At 40.2% G+C, this 27,112-nt stretch overlaps 1 protein-coding gene across 7 annotated transcripts in view; it reads right to left on the minus strand.

Annotated features, from left to right (window-relative positions):
- Positions 1–27,112, minus strand: part of LOC129831966 (leucine-rich repeat and fibronectin type III domain-containing protein 1-like) — a 138,203-nt gene that overhangs the window by 27,246 nt on the left and 83,845 nt on the right. For 4 of the 7 annotated variants that reach the window (XM_055895649.1, XM_055895648.1, XM_055895647.1 and 1 more), the window contains one exon: positions 3,118–3,248. The gene's annotated coding sequence lies outside the window, so the exon portion shown is untranslated. Of the gene's footprint in view, positions 1–3,117; positions 3,249–11,447; positions 11,557–27,112 lie in introns of all 7 variants that reach the window. The other 3 variants (XM_055895651.1, XM_055895650.1, XM_055895646.1) reach the window with 1 other exon arrangement.

Consider the following 27,112-nt stretch of genomic DNA (forward strand, 5'->3'; position numbering starts at 1 on the left):
ATCATAGCACCAATACACTGAACAGGCCATTCAACAACATTTAGAAGTAATAGCAGCTTTTCAACAATGAGAGTGAGGATAGTGAAATACATTCTTATGCAAAGCTGGCATACCACAAGTGCCATTAACTTGACTGAGGAACACATAACAAATCTTGTGTTGGGAAAACCACCTCTTTTTCATGTGTCATCAATGCAATAAGGCAATGTTTCACCACAGTTCCTTGATAGTAGTGCAACATTCTGGTTATATTAGCCAGTTGACTCTTTAGTACTACTGAAACGATATCCATTAGATCTAAAAACATAATTCATAACCATTTACATACATATTCATACATGTAGTATTATGAAACTTTGAAAGGAAATGTAAAAAATCTGTCCTACAGAGTTCGGGAGTTATATTAGTGGGGTTGAATGAGATTACAGAGATATCTATCATAACTGGCTATTACATGTCTCCATATCTTTGATCAGGGACTTCAGAAGAGTTTGGAGAACCGTCTCTGTTCCTGTTGGTGTCTGAGGGGAAGAATGAATCACGGATATCTCAGAGGAGTAGAAAGACAACAACCACATGATTCAAAACAAACAGTCACCAATGCATCTGAAAAAGCCCACCAACATCTAAATGAGTCGGTGGTGGATCAGATAAGGCAGCTTCAGTGAGTCCGTTACGTTCTGCATGTGTTCACCATGACCAGATATTAAGCAGTTGTGACTGAGTAAGAGGAAACAGCAAGAGGTCAAACTTATAATCCACTGAGCTCCCCCTGTGTCACTGTCACACAGCCATTGCGTCTGGTTTGGTGTTATGCTTTTCATGTGATTTGATGTTACCTGAAAGCTCGCCTAAGATAGAGGCATATTCTAACCAATCACTTCACCACTAGGAATGTTCCTGAAATGACTCCATTTAATTTGCTATTCCTCAGATTCAGTGTGATACGGCTGGCATATGGTCTTAATTTGGTGGATGATTAGTGGACAGATAACAGGGATTGAGCCCAGCAGAGTGTGGATGTGTCCCAAATGGCAGCATATAGGGCACTGGTAAGTGAATATGGTGCAATTTGAGATAAAAAAGAGTGTCTTGTCATCATGGCAGATCTGAACCCCCCTGATTACACCTTGAGCCTCCCCTTTACAGCTTAACTTAGCCTCGCACAGCCTCGCTCAGCCTCTCAATCTCGCTCAGCCTCGCTCAGCCTCTCATACTTGGTATTCCAGGAACTAGAGAGGGAAAGGCTCAGATTACTGTGAAGGGGAGAGATCTGACCACACAACATGAGATGGGAGGAGGAAAAGGAGGAGAGGAGAGGAGGAGAGAACTGGGTCGCTGAGTCTTATCCTTTCTGCTTCATTTGCATTGGGAGTGTTTGAGGGATGATACCTCAACTTAACCTCTGCCATAGTCCTGCTTTGCTCGGATTCTTGATTAAACACTCATATTTACTACCTGCTTACAGAGCACTGACTGTATTCTTAGATGAATGTGAGTAGAGATGAACTGGGAGTAGTTCTCTACCTGTTATGCATGTTATTATCACCTGCAGCATCCCTGACAACTATTAAACTGCAGACAAAAGAACAGCTGCAAACAAAGATGTTAAACAAATATGAATGGACCAGAATGGCTTCATACAGACATTAATACATTAGATACAATACAGTAGACACCACTGTCTGTGGCCTTGTGCTCAAAGCATTTCATTACTAATGATTAAACCACAATTTATTGACAAGTCAAAAAACATATTATACTAATTATTAAAGAAAAGTCATTTTTTATATTCAACCAGTGATCTAATCATAGTAGACACTATTTATTTCATTATCCAAGGCAAATAAGTTGAGATACAATTTGTCCTGAAAGTGATTACATGGAATCTAGCAAATGTATAAAAACATGAACTTATTTATATTTAATTCAGCTATCCCCATACAAAAATATATTACATTGTCATTACTTTTATTTGACATGAAAGGATATTTCAGTAAAACATACATTCCTTGACAATGCCTAGTTAAAAATGGAAGCATTTCTTATGACACAAACCCATCAAAAAGTCCTACGGTGCAAGGAAATATGCAGAGGCATCCATAAAGCATGGCTATTGCAGACGTTGCTTGTTAGCAGAAGGGGCGGGTGTGTGTGTGTGGCAGGGTGTGAGTGTGTGTACAGGGTGGGGTGTGTGCACTAGCTAAGCTCAGCTCAGCTCACAAGCTGGCTAATTAGCATTGCCCTCTCATTCCCTTTGAGCAGGGGAGGACAAGTGGGAGACATCATATTTCTTTGTTAGAAGCATTGTGTGTCCCCTCTGACCACAGAAACCAGAGGAGTTCTGACCACAGGGGGTCACAGAGTAGACAGCGTAATCCACCATCCCCACCAGCCCCCCGTGGGAATGGCCACCAGCTAGTTCTCCCTTCCCTTCCCTAACCAACGCCCTCAGCTCAGACAACACTACTGGCATCACATACACCTATTGGATCATCATTTACTTTAAGCAATAGTTACTGTGCAGTGACATTTTCAGGCTACATGTCTGGTCCCGACTCCAGTCAGAAGACAGATGTTATGGAGGAAACAGGTACATATTGCAGAACTCTTTGAAGCACACTCTGACTCTGGCTGGTTGCATTCTGAAGACACAGCAGAGATGATTCAACTGGATCCTCTGGTGTACTACGGCTTTAATTAATAGGCTCATATTACATATTATTTAGACAGTTTTAATTGCCTTCACATCTCTCCTATATTTGGGGTTTATTAGCAAAAAATGAGCCCTGGTCTATTTGGGCTTTGTCAAAGTAGCAGAACAGGCCATTTTAATAATTGGTCATGCACCGGTGGCCTTGATGGAAAAGTTTGTTGTTTTCGTGTGTGTGTTTTTTTTTGTAGCTGGAACAGCTGTTTCCCAACTATCAGTGATCTCCATAAGGCTGCCTCTGAAGGCCTGTGATGATGCACTCCCTCCTGAACAAAAGAGCTCGCTTCCACACTGTGAAAAGTTTCCCCGGGTAAGGGAACAACAGACTGCAACTGTTCAAGTCAATTCGCAGTGGCTCGGAAAAGAAGGCGTGGGGAGGGTTGCAAACAGTCTGGGCTACTCACCAGATATCAAGCTCTGGTCTCCATGGCAGATATCACATGGGTATAGGCATCCCGTCTCTCTTGCAGTCAGTCAGTCACAGCTCTGAGAGTAGAACGACACCCACTGGCATTAGAGAGAAACACCTAGAGGCCTGGGAACACAAGATACCATCTCTGGTTAAAACAGTGTTACATTGTAACTGAGGCTAAACTAAGTTGATGCTCAGAGCCATGGGAACTTTCCCTGGCTGGTTGAACACATTGTTTGAGGTTGTTCATCTGGCCACTCAATATTCTTAGAAAAAAAGACAGAACTCCCAAATATAAGCAATGAGACATTCATCATTTAATTGGCTGATATCTACTCCTTTTAAACTTGGCAGCTTTGGTGAGATATGAGCACTGATCTGATTGTAAGACAACGGAAGAAAGAAACACAAACAGCAGGAAATATATGGGAGAAAAGTGAGTTGGAGACACAATGACTATGGCTGTGTATCCCATCATGAATATTTCATTGCATTATTGTAGCTGACGAAGAACAAAGTGTAAAGAGGGGCATTATGAAACATTTATCATGTTTTGACAAGAGCTTTGGAATCTATCTATCCCTGTGCTACAAAACACACCGGATTCTTCTTCTTTCCTGATGACGTTTTTAAAAGAGAACAGAGGTGATTAACTTTATTGGCTTTATACCCACAAACTGTAGCAAATTTCCCCTTATGATAAATCACCAGACTCCACGAGAACGTACACCTGTGCTGAAGACTAGTTTAGGATACCATTTATTTGCTAGAAACCAATAAAAAAACTTCAGAGGTATTGCCAAGTTCGTAAGTCTTCGGTTTTCTCACTTGTCTCTAAAATTTAAACCACCTACTGCACATAACATGTCCCAAGTCCGGCAGCAGAGGAGGTTGCATGCAATGCTACATAGATTACCATATTACTGTCATTCGTCTGCACAGAGCCCCTCATGCATGAAAACAGAATTCTCTACTCAGGTTTGCCATCTATTTGTATTTAGAATGGGGTTTGAGGGTTGTCCTCTCAAGCTATAATTTCATCCAATGAAGTATTTATGATGGACGCTTTTTGTTAGTGTTAAGTTCAGTCCCACCTTCTGTAATCCAATTCCAATTCTTAGAGACTTTGCATCACATAGGAGAGAAGGTTACAAGGAAACAATGGAAGACTGACTGTGGGTGCCCGCAAATGACCTTATCTGTCATTATTGAGCAAGCAATTAGTACAGTAAACAATCGGAGGGTGATTCATAATCATACCCTCATGCATATTATCTATTATATTATCTGCATCTGGCAGCCATTGTTTCAAGTCTGCCTTCTAATCTACAGCTTACTTATCCTGTGTAACATTACAGGGGTGTGACAAGTACAGTACTTGACTGGTGTATGAAGTTGACATTTTGTTTTCTAACATGTCCTTGGATTTTCCACAATGGGCTCAACAACAGATTTCCCTGTTTTATCGCTGTCTCTCAGCCACCCCATCACCTGGCTCACACTGATAAGTCCTGTAGGGTCAGGTAAAGACAAGCCCTCCTGTCTGTCTTTCTCTCCATTCACCCTCTCCTAGTCTCCTTCACTATATCAAAGCAATTCCTTTTTCATCCTTCAGATGTTCACCTTCTTTCTACACGCAGTTCCCTCCTATGAAGTAGAAAGATAAATAATCCTTCAATGGTGGGCTACGTTTGGCCAATGGACAGATTCTGTCAAGTAATTATCCATCACTGTGCTTCTTCTCCTTTGGACTGAGACAGTCAGATGTTAGAAAGGCAGTCCTTTCCCTTTTTTCTCCTCATCTGCCAACCCTCCTACTAAGAGTGCTGCGGACTTGTCTCACACTGTTACGTTCTGTCCATCAACCACTCTGAACCATGTATAGGAGTGTCGTGGAAACAGGGACAGACAGTTCAGATCAGAATATGAACAGATGAGGAAGCATCACTTCACTGACCACACTCGGTCTCGGTCTCTGACCACATAACATCTCGTTATTTGTTATTTTATTTTATTGTATTACTTTTTCTTTTTGACTTTATTTATTTAGTAAATATTTTCTTAACTCAGTATCTTGAACTGCATTATTGGTTAAGGGCTCGTAAGTAACCATTACACGGTAAAGTCTACACCTGTTGTATTCGGCACGTGACAAATAACATTTGATGTGATTTGAGTTTTGCACTGTCTATTATCCTGATCAGGAAATCTTTAAGCCAACTTTTAAAACTTTAAAAAGGATTTAGGCTTAATGTAAATAATGTAAAATATGCTGTATGTTGATGATTCATTTATTTGCATAAAAATGGGTATGCTTCCTCCAAACAAACCCTGCTGAAAGGCATCTATACTACAATTGGGAAATCTACATATACAATAAAGGCCTGTCTTAGTTATTCTGCCTCACAGTAGCTCCTGCTTCCGTTTCTGGCAGAGAGAAAACAGACAAACTGTTGGGATGACAGTGGATTTTAATCCACTGGGATATTGTCTCTTCCTAAAGAAGGTAAAACTAAAAGGCCTCAGGTGATAGTCTGTCAGATCCTGCCGATCTCATTTAAGGACAAAAAAACTGCTTTCAAGCCCAAATCAATTATAGATATTTTTACCAAATACATACTGTACATAGCCTACACACTGTAGGGAGCCTATATTCTCCATCTCTCTAAACTGCACCATCCAGGTATCGACAGAACAACCCCTTAGCTTGCCATGAGGTAAAATAGGACCCTGGCCTCATATAGTCTTTCATGATATGGCAAATCAATTTCTAAATAACCAAGTGAGGCACATTCTGTGTATTCATCACAGAATTGAATTATTCTTAAATTGCCTCAGTGGGGTAAAAGGTCAGATTTTGGTGTCAGATTGGTAGTCGCTATGACGAGACAGAGAAAATAAAGGAGTAACTCTGCAAATTTCCGCCACGAAAATTGAACATTCTACCACAAGTCAAGTGACGTGAGTAGTCGAAGATGCTAGCTTGCAAGAGCGAGGGCAACGAGTCGCAGCAGCGAGTGTCAGCAGCGAGAGCGAGGCTGCATTGGAATCTGTTGACGAGCAACATACTGTGAAGTAAGAGAAATTGACACTGTTCCTGTTCTCCGTCATGGATAGGCTTAGTCCTCCTACTCCTATGCTGAAAAAATATATATAACTTTTTTTAAGGAAAACAATTTTTGGGGAAAGAAATGTGTGTTATTGAAAATTGCATGTTATGCAGGTTGAGTAAACAAATGTGATGTGACATGTGTAGTTACATAGAAAAGTAGTTTTCTTTTAAAGGAAAGAAGATGTGTTCTTATGTGTTAATAACATTTAGACTACGTTATCCAGCAGGCTATGCGGGTGCGGGAGATGGTTAAAGAATGCCTTGCATGGCTAAACATGGAGTTTTCTAGCTGAAGTATATGTTCATTAAAAGTAGTTAAACCTACGCGCCGGTTTGTCATTATATAATGAACAAACATAACAGTGAGAATGTCATATTTTAGCAGGTGTTTCCCTCCTCACCTGCCCCTAACTGCCTGAAATGAAGACAAGCTATAAAGCAGCAGCTCCAGCTGTAACAAGCTCCTGAAAGGACACTCTCAAAGTCAGGATGACTCAGCACTGGACACAATGAGCCATTTGATCAGGGAACAGTGGGAATGGTATTATGGTATAGAGTGACAGATAGTTGTAGCAAAGATAAAGTCAAGCTTAACCACAATGTAACAATAACACCTTTTTCCAAGGGGCAGCTACTACTTGTTCAGGCTTTAATACCTTACTGTACAGAACTTTGAATTAATGCAGTGGTGTAAAGTACAAATACTTTAAAGTACAACTTAAGTAGTTTTCTGGGGTATCTGTAATTTACTATTTATATTTTTAAGAACTTTTACTTCACTATATGCCAAATGAAAATAATGTACTTTTTACTCCATACATTTTCTCTGACACCCAAAAGTACTCATTACATTTTGAATGTTTAGCAGGACAGGAAAATGGCCCATTCACACACTTATCAAGATAACGTTCTTGGTCATTTCTACTGCCTCTGATCTAGCGGACTCACTAAACACAAAGTATGTCTGAGTGTGCCTATGGGTATCCGTAAATTAAAAATTTTTAAATTAAATTGTACTGTCTGGTTTGCTAAGTATAAGGAATTTGAAATTATTTATAGTTTTACTTTTGATAATTAAGTATATTTAAGCAATTACATTTACTTTTGGTACTTAAGCATATTTAAAACCAAATACTTTTAGATTTTTAATCAAGAAATATTTTACTGGATGACTTTCACTTGAGTCATTTCCTATTAAGGTACTGTATCTTTACTTTTACTCAAGTATGACATACAGTGCATTCGGAAAGTACTCCTTCACTTTTTTTCACTTTTTCAATTTAAAAAAAAACTTTACAGCCTTATTCTAAATGTATTAAATCTTTTTTTTCACTCGTGAATCTACACACAATAGCCTGTAATGACAAAGCAAAAACAGCTTTTTAGAAATGTTTGCAAATGTATTAAAAATGTAAAACTGAAATATCACATTTACATAAGTATTCAGACCCTTTAATCAGTACTGTGTTGAAGCACCTTTGGCAAAGTTTACAGACTCTTAGGTCTTCTTAGGAATGAAGTTTACAGACTCTTAGGTCTTCTTAGAAGACTCTCAAGTCTTCTTAGGAATGACGCTACAGGCTTGTCACACGATCAGGTTCAAGTTCTGGGCTCTGGCTGGGCAACTCAAGGACATTCAGAGACTTGTAGCCACTCCTGCGTTGTCTTGGCTGTGTGCTTAGGGTTGGTTTCCTGTTGGAAGGTGAACCTTCGCTCTGGAGGAGGTCTTCATCAAGGGTCTTTCTGTACTTTGCTCCGTTCATCTGTCCTTGATCCTGACTAGTCTCGTAGTCCCTGCCGCTGAAAAACATCCCCACAGCATGATACTGCCACCTCCATGCTTCACCGTAGGGATGGTGCCAGTTTTCCTCCAGACGTGACGTTTGGCATTCAGGCCAAAGAGTTGAATCTTGGTTTCATCAGACCAGAGAATCTTGTTTCTCGTGGTCAGAGTCTTTAGGTGCCTTTTGGCAAACTCCAAGCAGGCTGTCATGTGCCTTTTACTGAGGAATGCCACTCTAACCTTCCCCGGATCTGTGCCACAACACAATCCTGTCTCGGAGCTCTACAGACAATTCCTTCAACCTCATGGCTTGGTTTTTGTTCTGACATGAACTGTCAACTGTGAAACCTTATGGGTGTGTGCCTTTCCAAATCATGTCCAATCAATTGATTTTACAACAGGTGGACTCCAATCAAGTTGTAGAAATATCTCAAGAATGATCAATGGAAACAGGATGCACCTGAGCTCAATTTCGAGTCTCATAGAAAAGGGTCTGAATACCAATGTAAATAAGTTTATATATATATATATATATATACATTTACAAACAGTTTTAAAAACCACATTTTCCTTTGTCATTATGGGGTATTGTGTGTAGATCGATGAGAAAAATAAATAATTGTATTAATTTTAGAATAAGGCTGTAACGTAACATGTGGAAAAAGTCAAGGGGTCTGTATAATTTCCGAATGCACTGTATGGGCACTTTTTCCACCACTGGATTAACGTTGGGACATCGCAGCATCAGAAACACAGGCAGGACATCAATCAAATTAAGTATTCAATGATTTTCTGCAACATAATATGACCTCTATCAAATTTGTATTGCGTCTAACAAATAGGTTGTTAGTAACATTAATGCTCCCAATCTGTCAGGATTTCGAGAGGATGCCACTGAAATTAATCTGTTTAGATACTTGAAATCTGTTTCAAAGTCGGTCCCTCTCATTTGAAGTTAATTACATTATTCCATGGCAGGCACGATCATGTCTTCCTGACGACTTACAAAGTGCTAAGTGTTTGATGTCATACAGAATGCTTGGTGTAAGCTGGAAGACAAACAACCTCCGACCAGTAATGATTACTGAGGCCAAGCAGCCATTTTGGGTAGATGTTGTGCTGATAATCCACTATAGTTCCCCTCTAATGAGTCCCAATATGTATCTCAGAGGGGCATGGTGGTTGTCAGCCCAATCTTTATTTGAGGTGGGACTAGAATATGTTTTCATCTGAAATTGCTTGTAGGTGCAGTTTGATTGGTTAATAGCTTGTTGTATTAGCCTTGACCAAAGTTTGACATTAAAGGTCAAGTTAAAGCTAACGGCCAATGTGCTCCTTTAAGAGCCCTTAACGGAGGAAAGGAATTTTATAAAGTGCATCTCAATGACAATTTGGATTCTTAGTTATGGTTATATTGAGTTTAAATCGAAATTGTGTTATACTTGTGTATATGTGTGTGTCAGATTTGGCACACACAGAGAATGATGCCTGCTCTTCTTAATTTGAGTAGGTTTTGCATTTCTGGCCTTGGTGCCCTTGGAAGACTCCAGAGAATGATTCAAGCAGGCATCAGTGATATTTCTGCCAAAATCTTGTATACCTCTGCCAGTAGGGCATAGCTTGCATCCAACACAAACAGCCCAGCATTGAAACAATCCGAAGCAGCTGTTTAAATCATCTAATGAATCGTTACAGTAAATTAACTTCTCTGGGATATGTGGGACTCTAACGTCCCACTTGGCCAAAAGCCAGTAAAAATGCAGAGCGCCAAATTCAAATAAATTACTATAAAAATCTAACTTTCATGAAATCACACATGAAAGACACCAAATTAAAGCTACACTTGTTGTGAATCCAGCCAACATTTCTGATTTCAAAAAGGATTTACGGCAAAAGCACACCTTGCGATTATGTTAGGTCAGTACATAGCAACAGAAAAACACAGCCATTTTCCCAGCCAAAGTGAGGAGTAACAAAATGCAGAAATCAAGCTACATTTTCATGTAAGAACAAATTGCTTGAGCGGATTATATTTCACATTTACCTAATTCCCACAAGATGCTTTTGTAATTTTCTACAGATTATGTGTGTAATCTTTTCCACAGGCAGGTCTTTGACTGTTAAACGCAGGATGTGGTTAGTTCTACCAGTATCACAGTAATACCTGGCATATTGTGATTTGCAGGGAGATGCTCTTGCCAGATCAATAGGACAAAAAAGCATCTGAGGCATCTTGACATTTCAAACAAAATCGCAGGCCCTTAATTGGGTTTTCTCGGATCATTAGCGGAAAGACATTACAGGGGATTGTTAAACCACCAGAAGTACATGTGCTTGTGATTACATGCACAGATGTCAGAGAAAACATGCTCCAAATACTTCTGTTATGCTTCTGCAATAGTACCACAAGGTAGAATATTTAGTTGTTCCTAGTAAATACCACTGCACCGCATGAACCCTAACTAATATAGCTACTGAATTGGTCAAAATGGAGGTTTATTGTCCCCGCTCACAAAGAAATGTAGGGCCTCCTGGTTTGATATTAATATTCACATCACATTCCACCAACTCAGCAGAAATGTGCCAAACACCATAAATGCAAAATTGGTCAAAACGAAGAGTGGTATGAAATTTGATTTATTGTACAATTCTCATTTTCATGGCCCGATTGAATGAACGCGTGTGTCAATAAGAAGAATCAGAGGAGATCACCCAGAAAGAGGGAACTTTTTGTCATAAAGAACAGTCTTCTGTGATGTCCTCTGAGGCTTTATAATCTGGATTGTTGTCTGGATGTGTGGTCGGTTGCATCAGCATGCTTTCTGATCACAGTAATTGTATCAGACTTTCATATTCAATGCAGATATAATACTGTATTGGGGCAGTTTGGGGCAGTTCCTGATGGTAGGATAAGCTTTTACGACTCCCTTGCTTGGCCCATTGAGCTTTAACTTGAGGACGCAGCTATGCTCTATGATACTTAAGTGATTTTGTGGTTCAGTGACTCCTTATAATCATATGGCGTGGCACTTCTATTTCCAGGAACATTTATTTGTTACGGAGGGCTAATACATGCAACACAATTTAACCTGCGTCCATTTATTTTCTAATAATTTCATCAAGTGTAATATTATACAGTCCCTATAGTATAGCAGCCTATACTTTTAACTCCATCTTGTTTTTGGTCTTACACTCTACAGACTATGGTATACCTGCACTCCATAACATGGGTTTTATTTTACACACTAACAAAGGAATGGATTTCCTATCAACATTTAAATTAGGGTTTTCTTCATAAAAAGCTGTTGTGCTTTTTATGTTGCAAAAAGACATTGCCCCATGTTCACAAATTCATATATGGAGATTACCTGGATTAGTGAGACAACTATTAGCATTGACATAGTGTCGAACATATCCTGTTACATACCATCCTGAAGGGGTGAAAAAAGCTTCAGTTGACACCATCCCTGGTTAATCCCCTGGCAGGTATCAATGAAACAGAATGTTGAGTCCCAGGCAGCTCACAGACGACCAGACTGGTTGAGTGGGAAAGAAATGACTTTCAGTGTCTCTACATAAGGACATGCTATTTAAAGATGTTCCCCTCCACAGTAATCCTTCATAGTACTCTTTTACTGAACACTGTACTCTAACACAGAGCCTCCATCATAGCCCCAGCATTGCCAAATGAATGTGACAACTTCTGTAAACAAGGGCAGAGACTATCGACGAACCCTCCTTGCTAATGAAGCCAGATAAATCTCCCTGCTCTGCTCCCCGAGTCTCTGTGTGTAAACAATGTTAGAGCTGCTCCTGTGCTCTGTCAGACCTGTCACACTGACAGCCTGTGCTACTGCTCAAGACTAAATCATATGCACAACACCAACCAACCTAAGACAAGCTGGGTGCTGCTGCTGGGAAAATACAACAGCTTATCATTTCCTATCCTCATTGAAAAGGCAAAAAAAAGTCTGTTGCTGCTCTAGAATATTCATGGTTTGTGTAATTTGAAGTCCTGCACTTCTATATTTATAGAATTTTTTCAAAACACATTGGTTTTGTGTCTGTCAAGACAAGAAGAAGGATGAACACAGAGGAGATCAGAGTCTGCTCACTCCGATCTGATAATTAGCAATACACCAAAGCAGGAATAAAGGCAGCTAATCTTAAAAGTAGAAAGTAGAGCTAGCGCCAATCTGATTTCCCCTTTATCTGCTTGTTTTCCTCCCAAACACTAGCTCCCAAAATGGCACAGGATCAGGAGGGTTCTTTAGCAGCTGTATTACCTGTCTACAAGTTCGCAATCCAAACTAATATGGTTTCTTTTTTCCCCAGCTCACAATTGAATCTCTCTCAGTTAAACTCCTCTAGCTTCACATTTGACAAAGCTAGCTACACAACATGTGACATAAATATGAGATAGACATAAAAATAGTCGCATAAAAATTCACCATTACTGTAATTATTGGCACAACATGGTTTATGTGGCTCATATATAATGCAAGTACCTTCCCCAAAACAAAGTAAAAAACAAAAACAGATCCCCAGCACCCTCAGCGCTAACCCCCTGCCACTGAGAATTAATAATACAGTTCAAGACGCATTGGAAACTAGAATGAGTCCCCTAAGTGCCCATGTGGTCTAATTTGTCTGAGTAAAATTGAAATCACTGCTTAAATCTTACAGTGAAAAACTAACTTTGAAGATGTTGCAGTTCTCTGAGTTTAATTGGGTAGTAGCTTTCATGCACTTGACAGTCATTTCAAATTCCATTTCACTTCAACCCCCAACAAAATTCCCTAAGATGTTATTGAAACAGATGTGTCGGTTTAAGTGCCAAAAAAAGCAAAAAAAAATGTACAATACATTTTGTTTTCTTTCATAGCTCAGATTGTATAAAAGTGTCACGCCCTGACCGAAGATTGCTTTGTATGTTTCTATTTTTAGTTTGGTCAGGGTGTGATGTGGGTGGGTATTCTATGTTGTAGGTCTAGGTTTTCTATTTCTATATGTTTGGCCTGGTATGGTTCTCAATCAGAGGCAGCTGGCTATCGTTGTCTCTGATTGAGAGCCATACTTAGGTAGCCTGTTTTCCCACGTTTGTTTGTGGGTGGTTATTTTCTGGTTAGTGTTTGTTGCACCTGTCAGAACTGTTCGTTTCGTTGGTCGTTTTGTTCGTGTATTCATATTGATTAAAAGTATTATGGATACGTACCAAACTGCACTTTGGTCCTCCTCTCCTTCAGCCCGTGACGATCGTTACAAAAAGGTTGAAAACTTGGGCAGAGTTTAAAGTCTTACTACCACTGTACATGTTCCGTAGATGCAGCTGAGGCTTTCTACAGTACACCATATTATCCATTGTTTTTAAGTAACATAGAGTACAAGTGAGCATCCTGTTTATAAGAATTCATCCAGTAGTATCATCCCTCCTGATCCTATGCACTCAAGCACACTTATCTGTGAATGTATTATTGATATAGCTGGGAGATAACACTACACTGAGGTCTTACAGATCCATCTCGCTCAGAAAGGATGGAGCATCTCAGTAGGGAGCCTCAGTCTAAGTCCTCCATGTACATTTCAACAGCGGTAAACATATGTACCAGAGAGTGTGAAGTGGAACAAGTCACCTCCAGGAGGGTACAGTGGGCCTTTATGAAATGTTAAAGTGGGCCTCAAATATGCTCATTGTTTCTCGTGATCAAATAATACAGGAGGGCAGCTATAGAACATGTATTTTACTCTTTATCAAGCCTTCAGAGATTCCCTCCAACAGTGATGGAAAAATAAGTGCTTCATCAGAATGAAATTGTCACGTTCCTGACCTTATTTCCTTTATTTTGTCTTTGTTTAGTATGGTCAGGACGTGAGCTGGGTGGGCATTCTATGTTACGTGTTTCTATGTTTAGGTTCATTGTTAATTAGCCTGATATGGTTCTCAATCAGGGGCAGGTGTTTTACGTTTCCTCTGATTGAGAACCATATTAAGGTAGGCTGTTCACACCGTTTGTTTGTGGGTGATTGTTCCTGTGTTAGTGTTTATGCCACACGGGACTGTTTCGTTTGTGAGTTTGTTCCTGTTCGTGCGTTCTTCGTTGTCTGTAAGTTCTCATGTACAGGTCTGTTTACGTCGTTTTGTTGTTTTGTAATTCCTCAAGTGTTTTTCGTGTTCGTTTTTTCTTTAAATAAATCATTATGTCTTCATACCTCGCTGCATATTGGTCCGATCCTTGCTCCTCCTCAGACGAGGAGGAGAACGAACGTTACGGAAATGGGTTATGTCAAGTATCCAGAACAGATGTGGATGTTTTGGGGGTTATAATGTGTTTGCACCAGAGCCTCTGCACTTGATGGAAAGTGAAAGACTTGACAAGCTGTTTCATTCTCGTACTTTATGTGACTTGACATGCATATTTTCTCAGATTTTAACAACTGTTATCCCTATGTGATTTGGATAGTGAGGAAATATACACTCAGGGGCCAGTTTATTAGGTACACTCATCTAGTACAGGGTCGGAACCCCTTTGCCACAGAACAGCCTGAATTCTTTGGGGAATGGTTTCTACAAGGTGTGGCGTTCAAACTTTGCTCAATTGGTATCAAGGGACATAACGTGTGACAGGAAAACATTCCCCACACTATTGTAACGTTCACCCTGTTTCACAGCAATAACATCTTCATAAAACACTTTCAAACTATAGAAAACTGAAAATAACTAAGTTACAGAGAAACTGAAGCTTTAGAATTTCTTAGTACTCCTTAAGTATGTAATTGGATCAAAAATAATCACCCAGAAATATTATAGTACAAACTCTAAATTTTTTTGTACAACATTCAGGCCCAGACAACAAAAACAATGAGTCCATAACTTTTCACAATGAGTCCGTAACTAAAACACCCAATAATTGTCCGTTCATCCGTTCACCCAAATCCGAAAGAAATCTGATCCATCCATGACACGGTGATAAGAGCCAAAACTCAAAGTCATAAAACTCCAACAAAAAAACAAACTTCCACAGCCTTAAAAAAAGTAAAGAAATATCGGCGTGGCAACAAAAACAACACGGAACAAAGATTGAGCTCATCGCGACGTAAGTGATCCTCCTTTGCACCGATGACTTCAATCAATTCAACAACTGCCCGTAAAATCCAAGAGGATTTTGGGTATACTCCACTGGTTAGAGATGCACGTTGGAACAGGTACACATAACACGTATTTCAGACACATATCAGCGATCTAAACCAACACTTTAAATAACAATTTCTCTACAAATGATCCTTGCGAACCTAGGTCCCAAACAGACTCCTCAGGAGCGGCATTACTCTCCTTTTCCCTGGTGAAAAACGAATTATCACCCCTTTTCTCCCATACAGCATTGACAGAGCATTCAATGGAAAAAAACAACATAAAGTTCACAAATATTAGACCTTACATACCCTTAGTGTCAGTTCACGTTTGTCTCCTTTGTAAGTGCCTACAGTGTGTGTAAAATGTGTTACACCATTACACCATCGCAACCAGCCCGTACCGCTGACACCAGGCAGGAGGATGGGGCCATGGACTCATGCTGCTTACTCCAAATCCTGGCAGGAACCGGATTCGTCAGAGGAGGCGATGTTTATCCACTCCTCAATTGTCCAGTCTTGTTTTTAATTGATGGGAATGGAACCCGGTGTGGTCATCTGCTGCAATAGCCCATCCGTGACAAGGACCGACGAGTTATGCATTCCAAGACACTGTTCTCCACACCACTGTTGTACTGTGTCGTTATTTGCCTCTGTGGCCCGCCTGTTAGCTTGTACGATTCTTGCCATTCTCCTTTGACCTCTCTCATCAACGAGCTGTTTTTGCCAACAGGACTGCCGCTGACTGGATGCTTTTTGTTTGTTGCACCATTCTCGGTAAACCCTAGACACTGTTGTGCATGAAAAGTCCAGGAGGCCAGTTGCTTCTGAGGAACTGGAACGCCTGACACCGATGATCATACCACTCTCAAAGTCGCTTAGGTCACTTGTTTTGCCCATTCTAATGTTCAATCGAACAGTAACTGAATGCCTCGATGCCTGTCTGCCTGCTTTATAATGGAAAGCCACGGCCACGTGTTTGTAGGAGCGAACCATTTTCACGATCAGGGTGGTGAACCTAATAAACTGGCCACTGAGTGTATAACCAATAGTAATGGGTTAGAATTACTAAGCACATTTGACAGTATCCAATCTGACTTCTCTTGGCATGCTTAACATTGAAATTGGAGAACTGCTAGTCCCACACCATCAAGCTGCTCCGATGCATTTGTAAAGAGTCTCAATGTACCCGTGCATGTAGACTGGAATAGCCTGACTTCAACCTTACACTTCACTGGCTTCCTAGAGAGTACGCTACATGGCGTATATGATAGTAAGCTGAGCTTATTCCCCAGAGTTTGCCCCCACTATCGGTAACCTCACAGATTTGATTCTTCCTCACAGTCCGACACAAGTACTCCATTCCACTCAGAAGTTTCAGGCAATCTTTACTTTGAGTGCCACAATAGTCAACAGATGTCCCATGTTGGACCTTCCTATTATGAGGCAATCTAAGTGAGTTTGGCTGTGGGTCAAAGGGTAGTGTTGTTCACCACACAGTGAAACATGGGTACTGTGGAGGAGACTGAGCAACAGCTGGGGATGGTGCAGTAAACCACTGAGAGGATGTCACTTACAGTACAGCATTAATATGATTAATTGAAGTTAACATGCTTGGTTTCTCAAGCTTAAAACACTTGAAACCTGCCAAGCATATCTGACGACAGGTCAGTTCACTCCAATTTATTTGTTGAAAGGAGAGGACACGAGGTGACATGAGTACAGGGGGAATTTAATCAACCTGCTATCCAGATGCTTAAGTCAGGTTCTGCTCTACAAGCAGACTGTTTCAGCGTGAGATGCACATCTGAACATGGCCACTGGTGCATGGCTAATGACCAATACAGGAATCCTGCACATATTACCATGACAACTTTTAGCAGAAAACTGTTTTGGTTGTCAAGGGAAGTGCATATCAATGATTTAAATGTACACTATTTGACTAATTGGCGGCGCTGTGTTGAAGCCACCGAGCCTCCATCTTGGCACTTCCCCACCATTGTAAAACATTTCTGGGACGCTATAGAAAAGCATTTATTAATATCTACATTTGTTTTTGCCACACATGTACTACATTACAGACACCCTAATGCATACTTTAAAACTATATCAAGTGAGCTAAAAAAAATTATATATATACAAATATTTTCCTTAAAGTACTATTTTATTTTTCTATTACTGATGTTACTGTCCCCACTACAACCAATAAATACTTAATACATGTAATGTTGTCCTTTAATTGAACTACTGTCAAATTAAATGTATTCCTATGGAGAACTTCTCCTACTGGGGAGAAGTGCCAATATGGCCGACCGGTGGCTTCAAAGCCTCTCAATGGCCAATAAATAGTATTAGCAATCCAGGGTTTATATACAGTGCCTTCAGAAAGTATTCATACCCTTTGACTTGTACATTTTGTTGTGTTAAAGCCTAAATTCAAAATGGATTCTAAAAAAAAATCTCGCCCATCTACACACAATACCCCATAATGAGAAAGTCAAAACATGTTTTCAGAATTTTGTACAAATATATTAAAAAATGTAATACAGAAATATATTGTTTACATAAGTATTCACACTCAATACATATTAGAATCACCTTTGGCAGCGATTACAGCTGTGAGTCTTTCTCGGTAAATCTCTTAAGCGCTTTGCACACCTGGATTGTGCAATATTTGCACGTTATTATTTTTACAATTCTTCAAGCTCTGTCAAGTTGGTTGTTGATCATTGCTAGACAGCGAGTCTTGCCATAGATTTTCTAGCTGATTTAAGTCAAAACTGTAACTACGCCACTCAGGAACAGTCAATGTTGTCTTGGTAAGCTCCAGTGTATATTTTTTATTCATTTCTAACCATTTCTAAAAACATAATTCCACTTTGACATTATTGGGTATTGTGTGTAAGCCAGTGACACAAAATCTCAATTTAATCCAATAAAATCTGTCCATAACACAACAAAATGTGGAAAAAGTCAAGGGTTGTGAATACTTTCTGAAGGCACTGTACATCATTGGTGCATACAGATGTAGGATCTGCACAGCAGGAAATGCAAATGTGGAGTGTATTCAAGGTTTAAAAAGGCTTAAAACATTTGTAATTTCCACTTTAAAATGTCCATTATTATAATCCACATAATAATTCACATTTCATGTTGCTGCAGGATTATTTTCCTGCTGTAGAAAACTGGCTCAAATTCAGACACAGACAAGGAGGGATCAGACACAGTTTCAGATTGGATGCTCTCTGTTAAACACAATTTGCATTCCAGCTTTGATGCATTTTTTTGTTGAGATTTCTCTGTAAATGTACATCAATGATGTAGTAGCAACTACCAATAATGCCGCTGAATGCTTGCCCCGTGGGGAAATGTGTGTGAAACACTGGGCTCCTTCCTCACCTTGGTCTTTTGGGAAAGGATTTAAGCAGTCAGATAGAGTCACAGTAGCAAAGTGATTAGAGGCAATATTGATCCATGTCTTTGGGTAACTTCTCTGTTCAAAGTGAGTGGACCGCCTCAATTTGTTTCTTTAGCCCTCCCGATGACTGCATATTTTCCTAAAGCTATTCTACGACAAACAGGATTTAAAAAATGCTCAGCGGCAGTCAGTCGAGCATAGAATGGCATACTGGTTGTCAGCATCAAGGGACTTATTTCTCTACATATGATCCCAGGCAAGTTTATTACGCCTATAATCATATGAGCATATATTTTTTTAAAGTGATAAAGTGCTTGTGAAATTCTTACAACCTGTAGTTACTTCACAATACAGGCCTTACCAGATGGAGAGGAAGGCATTTCACAAAAGCTGTGTGCTAGATAAAAAAAATTGTTACTTGAAATGTTTGTGCACCACAACCAGTAGTTAGTATCACATCATAGATTGAATGGACTATGTATGATAGACTATCACAGGCAGGTACAGTAATTTAAGTACGTGTAAAGGCTGTGGATGATTAAATTTGCACATCAAATGGAGGCGGCTACCTGAGTGCTAACAAATACCCAAATACACTTGAAGTCGGAAGTTTACATACACATAGGTTGGAGTCATTAAAACTCATTTTTCAACCACTCCACAAATGTCTTGGTAACAAACTATAGTTTTGGCAAGTCGGTTAGGACATCTACTTTGTGCATGAGACAAGTAATTCTTCCAACAATTGTTTACAGACAGATTATTTCACTTATAATTCACTGTATCACAATTACAGTAAGTCAGAAGTTTACATACACTAAGCTGCCTTTAAACAACTTGGAAAATTCCAGAAATTATGTCATGGTTTAGAAGCTTCTGATGGGCTAATTGACATAATTTGAGTCAATTGGAGGAGTACCTGTGGATGTATTTCAAGGCCTACTTTCAAACTCATTGCCTCTTTGCATGACATCATGGGAAAATCAAAAGAAATCAGCCAAGACCTCAGAAAAAAAATTGTACACCTTCACAAGTCTGGTTCATCCTTGGGAGCAATTTCCAAAATCCTGAAGGTACCACGTTCTATACAAACAATAGTACGCAAGTATAAACACCATGGGATTACGCATCCGTCATACCGCTCAGGAAGGAGACGCGTTCTGTCTCCTAGAGATGAGCGTACTTTGGTGCGAAAAGTGCAAATGAATCCCAGAACAACAGCAAAGGACCTTATGAAGATGCTGGAGGAAACAGGTACAAAAGTATCTATATCCACAGTAAAGCGAGTCGACATAAAAGGCCGCTCAGCAAGGAAGAAGCCACTGCTCCAAAACCGTCACAAAAAAGACAGACTACGGTTTGCAACTGCACATGGGGACAAAGATCTGACTTTTTGGAGAAATGTCCTCTGGTCTGATGAAACAAAAATAGAACTGTTTGGCCATAATTACCATTGTTATGTTTGGAGGAAAAAGGGGGATGCTTGCAAGCCGAAGAACACCATCCCAACCATGAAGCACAGGGGATGGCAGCATCATGTTGTGGGGGTGCTTTGCTGCAGCAGCGACTGGTGCATTTCACAAAATAGATGGCATCATGAGGCAGGAAAATTATGTGAATATATTGAAGCAACATCTCAGACATCAGTCAGAAAGTTAAAGCTTGGTCGCAAATGGGTCTTTCAAATGGACAATGACCCCAAGCATACATTCAAAGTTATGGCAAAATGGCTTAAGGACAACAAAGTCAAGGTATTGGAGTGGCCATCACAAAGCCCTGACCTCAGTCCCATAGAAAAGCTGTGGGCAGAACTGAAAAAGTGTGTGCAAGCAAGGAGGCCTACAAGCCTGGCTCAGTTACACCAGCTCTGTCAGGAGGAATTGGCCAAAATTCACCCAACGTATTGTGGGAAGCTTGTGGAAGGCTACCCGAAACATTTGACCCAAGTTAAACAATTTAAAGGCAATGCTACCAAATACTAATTGAGTGCATGTAAACTTATGACCAACTGGGAATGTGATAAATGTGACATAAATGCTGAAATAAATAATTCTCTCTACTGTTATTCTGACATTTCACATTCTTCAAATAAAGTGGTGATCCTAACTGACCTAAGACAGGGGATTTTTACTAGTATTAAATGTCAGAAATTGTGAAAAACTTAGTTTAAATGTATTTGCCTAAGGTGTATGTAAACTTACGACTTCAACTTTATATCTCAAGCACTTTCTCTTCACGAGTTGTCCAGCGGTGCTTTATTAAATGCCTTAGAAGTCTACGTTAAAGTTTTACAATGACAATAAACATCCACATGCAGGGGTCCTAGGGATGATCCTAGGGATCCTCAAATCCTAGGGATGATTACATCTTCTCTGGCCTGACCCTGGCTAGCTAGCAGCAAAACGCTTTCATGATCACAGATGAAAGGACAGGGAGGAGGAGAGGCAGACTTCTGTGCAGTCTGAAGAATATGTTTCCTTCATGGGGTAGACGGAATAACTTACATTATTATTAAATGTAAATGTAATGTTATTATATATGAGCACTCCATCCTATGCCCCTTGAATCCCCCGTCTTATGCTCGCACCGTGGCACCAATTGAGGCAACACTTCACTTTATTATTTACATATTGCAGTAATAATCGTCCATATTCTTTTCCCCCTTCACATTCGTTTTCGTGTTCCATTTGGTTTTAGGGATACATGAAGCATACCCGATATAGGCAGAGTAGTGTAATGTATAAATTAACCATTAGGGCAGCAAAGACAGAGTCCTACTCAGCGGTCACATGCATTTTGCTGCCATTTTAAGTCAGTCAGAACATATAGGAATGAAGCAGAAAGAATGTGTCCAGCCAGACTAAAGCAAGCGACTTTAAATGGGCAGCCATCAGAGAGGTCCTGAATAATTGATAGGTCCTCTTGTTTTGCAGCACAATGAGGAGGCTTTATGTCCTACACACAGACCAGGGTGTCTATTATGCTGTTTCACCGTGTCATGTTTATACTCCTCATTTGCATATGTATTACATTTACTTTATTTGATTTAGGAATTTTGTGGCATGTGTTTATAATGAATGCATCTGTTACTGGTTCCTGAGTAATTGCAGTATCAATATGGCAGGTGTCAGAATCCACCACATATGTCTTGATCTGGAAACTCTTCACACAGGCGTGTCTCTGGAGAGCCAACCGCTCTGTCTCAGGAGAGCCAACCGCTCTGTCTCAGGAGAGCCAAACGCTCTGCCTCAGGAGAGCCAACCGCTCTGCCTCAGGAGAGCCAACCGCTCTGTCTCAGGAGAGCCAACCGCTCTGTCTCAGGAGAGCCAAACGCTCTGCCTCAGGAGAGCCAACCGCTCTGCCTCAGGAGAGCCAACCGCTCTGTCTCAGGAGAGCCAAACGCTCTGCCTCAGGAGAGCCAACCGCTCTGCCTCAGGAGAGCCAACCGCTCTGTCTCAGGAGAGCCAACCGCTCTGTCTCAGGAGAGCCAACCGCTCTGTCTCAGGAGAGCCAACCGCTCTGCCTCAGGAGAGCCAACCGCTCTGCCTCAGGAGAGCCAACCGCTCTGCCTCAGGAGAGCCAACCGCTCTGCCTCAGGAGAGCCAACCGCTCTGCCTCAGGAGAGCCAACCGCTCTGCCTCAGGAGAGCCAACCGCTCTGCCTCAGGAGAGCCAACCGCTCTGCCTCAGGAGAGCCAACTGCTCTGTCTAGGAGATCCAACAACACGGCATGCCAAGTCTTTCTGCTGAAATGTGCTCTGCCAAGGTTAATACATTTCAGCCATTCAAGATTTCAAAACAACAGATACATGAGATGGGGAACATTTTAGTTTAGCATATTCACTAGGATATGTTTCTTCTGTGGAGGCAGCCATTTCCTTTCTTTATTTTGTATCTATCCGCAGCACCATGCTTGTTTAGCTAGCACTGAGCTGCTGTGTCTAACCCCAAGCTCTGGAATATTGACAGTAGCTACAGCGCCTACCAAGCACATTACCCAGCTGCTCAGCTGCACTGCACAACACAAAACCACCACTGAGACAAAGAGGGAACCGATCGCCCAAATCCAGGGAGAGCACTGAGCGGAAAACTGTGATGATACAGGACCCTAAGACAGGGATAGAAAAGTCCTCCCCTGTGCAGCTTTTAATATTGTGTCATCTTTTCATTATTTCCTTCCTGTTCCCTTGTGCAAGTTAAGCAATTCAAACGAGGCAATTTATTTAAATTAGTAGTTTGTCTGTTTTCACCAGGTAATCTACTAGGGCGTTGGCAGCCCTGTTTAAGGTGTATCCAAGAGGAAAGTGGCTTCTTTTATGTTATGCATAATTATAAACCACCCTGGTAAATACCATGTTCATTTTTCATCCAACACAACTGCATATTAGATACACATTTTTGTCATTTAGTGCAAGCAGTCATTGAGCCTTACAAACCTCAATAAATTGGCCACATCCTTCTTTATGTACATATCATTGTCTATGGAAACATAGCTCCAAAACAAAGCTTAATATTAGAGGATAGTTTCACTGACAAACAAAAGTACAATGGAATCCTGGGTCCATTACAGAATGCAAGTTGTAGGAACAGCATTTACCATACATTAGAACGTAATCACCACGCTAATGCATCATAATGGGGCATAAATCTGTAGGGTCAATCAAGTGCACATGCAATACACCAGCTGCAGTCATTCTCCCTATGATATACTATACAAGCATAAGCTCTCTTCTTAGTACAGTGAAATAACCAATGGGTGACAAATATGTTTGTTGTTTGATCCTCTTGTTCTTTATGACTTTTTGGAATGTATTTAAATTGTACTGTATTTCCTTTCCTTTTGTATTGGACAGTATCTCTGACTGAGTGTCCATTTACATGAATGATGACAGACAAGGTTTATCACCTCAGGAGGTTGTCAACTCAGGAGTTGTGTTGTGGGCGTGGGGTAAGGCACTGACACATGAAAAATGATTCAAACAAGTACTCTGTAACATCAGCGTTGACTAAATTATGGATATTGTGATGGAATACACCTTTCAGAGAAGAAAACGAAAACAGTTCAAATTGATTCACTCTGCTAAGCTGACCTTAACATTGACTATTAACTTTCAGTGTGTCCAGTCTGTGTTTATCCTCTAATAGTGTTTGGAAATGATTCCATTGAAAAAAACTCACTGGTATAGTCACAATCCAAAGAGATATGGCTCAGCCAAAACCTATTATTGGTTTAAATGTGTTTGTTTGCAGAAATTGTTTGGACAACTATATTTCTACAAATAAACACATTTAATAGGATATCCATGTGATAGTTTTTGGCAGCAAATGAAAATTGGCTGTTATTTTACACACTTTTTAGCAAATTGCTCTGCCAACTACTTCCCTAGTGTGTTTGAGACATGCATGTCATTCAGATAATGAGGATTAATTCATGAATCCGTAGTTAGGTAGGGGCCTACACATTCCCCAAAATGGCCTCCATTGTGTGAGTAATCTGTGTGTTTTTTGACATCTATTGGTTATACACCCCGATGTTTAAGAATATACGATAATATTTGAAGCCTTCAACTAGTGACAACTGAATTGCTGTCAACAAAATATGTGAAAACAGCTATTTATATGGACAAAAGCTATTAACAGTTTTGAAAAAGCAGATTTTGGTGTAATGATGCCCCTATATGAAAAGCAACATGGTCTATTTTATAACTCCTAACTATAAGTGCTACCCCTGTCAATTCCCTCCAACCCGTCATAGATCTAAGGCAGCCAGGCACTACGAGGACAAATCGTGTCACTTCTGTCACACAGCAACCCAATCTAACACAGGAAATGAAACTCCAGTATACGTGTTATGCTTCCATCTCCATATTTTACACTTTGATTTACTAAGGGATTACAAAGGCATCATCAGTATTTGGGCCATTCCACAATTTATTTATTTATTTTTGTCCCTTTTAAGTATAAATTGTTTTAAAAGCCTGTTATATCAAATGAAGTGCCCTTTAAAATAGACCACATGGGAAAATCAATAAATCTGATTTTCTTTTATATGAATAAAGGCCTGCTAAAGTGCCAAAATTCAACCCTGTCTCTCTTCTAGGAAGATTTTAACCCACTTAATAATAACCATCATTGTAAAGCCCTAGTTATTTTGCTGCTTTGACAAAGTCATTTCTGAAGATTATTATTTATTTCATGTGATTAGTGATTCATTTATGTATGTCCCTTAATTTAAGGTCAACCCTGTTATGTGAAATTAATTCTCGTTTAAATATGGTGAAACTGTTCCTTTAAAAAATGTAAATTCTAAAAGAAACATTGAACATCTAATAGTCAAATCATGAAGTCAAAGCAGGTGAGCTAGTTCTACTATTTTTGGCAATTTTCTGGTGTTTTGTGGTGAAAAACTGAGCAGGTCGAGCATAAAACGTCAACCCTGTTAACCACAGATAGACAGGCTAGAAATGTTTTAACACTTTTCTTTGTGAAGCATGCATTCAATTGCCAGTCCCTGTTGCACACAACAAGCTTCCACTCCCCCTCTCACACGGGGATTTATGGCTGATTTAAAAAATAAATTGTCAACCCTGTTACGGTCAACCCTGTTACTTTATTTGGCACTCAATTTACTTTCCAACAGACACTGGGAGACAAATTCACCGTTCAGCAGGACAATAACCTAAAACACAAGTCCAAATACTGCGTAGACTGCAGTTGTTTACCAAGACAACATTGAATGTTCCCGAGTGGCCTAGTTACCGTTTTTACTTAAATTGTCTTGAAAATCTATGGCAAGACTTAAAAATAGCTGTCTAGCAATGATCAACAACCAACTTGACAGACCTTAAAGAAATTCTAAAAGAATAATGTGCAAATATTGTACAATCCAGGTTTGCAAAGCTTTTAGAGACTTAACCAGAAAGACTTACAGCTGTAATCGCTGCCAAAGGTAATTCTATCATGTATTGACTGAGAGGTGTGAATACTTATGTAAATGTATTTCATTTTCAATAAATTCGCAAACATTTCTAAAAACATGTTATGATGGGGTATTGTGTGTAGATGGGTGAGAAAAAAAATAATATTTAATCAATTTTGAATTCAGGCTGTAACAGTAACATAATGTTGATTAAGTCAAGGGGTTATGAATACTTTCTGAAGGCACTGTATCAAACGTTCATGATTAGCAAACGATAATGCCTTGTTTGTGTTGTCAACATTTTTGTCTTTCCCAATAGCGACCCTTAGAAAGCAATTATCATAAATGCATGACTACCATTAAAGACAATAGGATCTGCTTGTCAATGAACCGCATGCCATTGCCATATACGTATTATTATTTTTTTTATTATTATTATTATTTATTTTTTATCCCATTTTCTCCCCAATTTTCGTGGTATCCAATCGCTAGTAATTACTACCTTGTCTCATCGCTACAACTCCCGTACGGGCACGGGAGAGACGAAGGTCGAAAGCCATGCGTCCTCCGAAGCGCAACCCAACCAGCCGTACTGCTTCTTAACACAGCGCGCCTCCAACCCGGAAGCCAGCCGCACCAATGTGTCGGAGGAAACACCGTGTACCTGGCCCCGCTTGGCTGGCGTGCACTGCGCCCGGCTCGCCACAGGAGTCGCTGGAGCGCGATGAGACAAGGATATCCCTACCGGCCAAACCATCCCTACCCCGGACAACGCTATGCCAATTGTGCATCGCCCCACGGACCTCCCGGTCGCGGCCGGCTGCGACATGGCCTGGGCGCGAACCCAGAGACTCTGGTGGCGCAGTTAGCACTGCGATGCAGTGCCCTAGACCACTGCGCCACCCGGGAGGCCCCCATATACGTATTATTGACTGTATGTTTTGTTTATATATAACTCTGTGTTGTTGTTTGTGTCACACTGCTTTGCTTTATCTTGGCCAGGTCGCAGTTGTAAATGAGAATTTGTTCTCAACTAGCCTACCTGGTTACATTTACATTATTTAGCAGACACTCTTATCCAGAGTGACTTACAGTAGTAGTGAGTGCATACATTTTTTTTTTTATACTAGTCCCCCGTGGGAATCGAACCCACAACCGTGGCGCTGCAAGTGCCATGCTCTACCAACTGAGCTACACAGGACTGAGCTACACTGGTTAAATAAAGGTGAAATAAAAATAAAATAAATATGCAAGAGTAGTAAGGACCGTCTCAGTTCAGATCATTCCTGTCCATAATAAGAAGTAATCTGCCGACAGTTGTCTGTCTACAAGGTGATAACAGGAACCAACCTGTCTGTGTCCTGTGCTGCTATCTCTTATTCCGCGCAGCAAACCATAATGCTACTAGATTCACAGAGGTAGACATATACAGTATGAGCAAAACAGATATGATGACCAGACTACAGAAGAAGATTAATCAAAAAGCAAATTCTATTAGCTATTGGCGCTTAAACAAGACTGCTATTAGTGTGGTGGCAAATGAAAATAACGTCACAGTCATCTGCAAAACCTAATAATTGCATTCCAAAGGTGTCAGTCTCATTTCCTACACTTAATTCATCACTAAA

Source organism: Salvelinus fontinalis, chromosome 33 (assembly GCF_029448725.1).
Source record: "Salvelinus fontinalis isolate EN_2023a chromosome 33, ASM2944872v1, whole genome shotgun sequence".
NCBI classification, from domain to species: Eukaryota; Metazoa; Chordata; class Actinopteri; order Salmoniformes; family Salmonidae; genus Salvelinus; species Salvelinus fontinalis.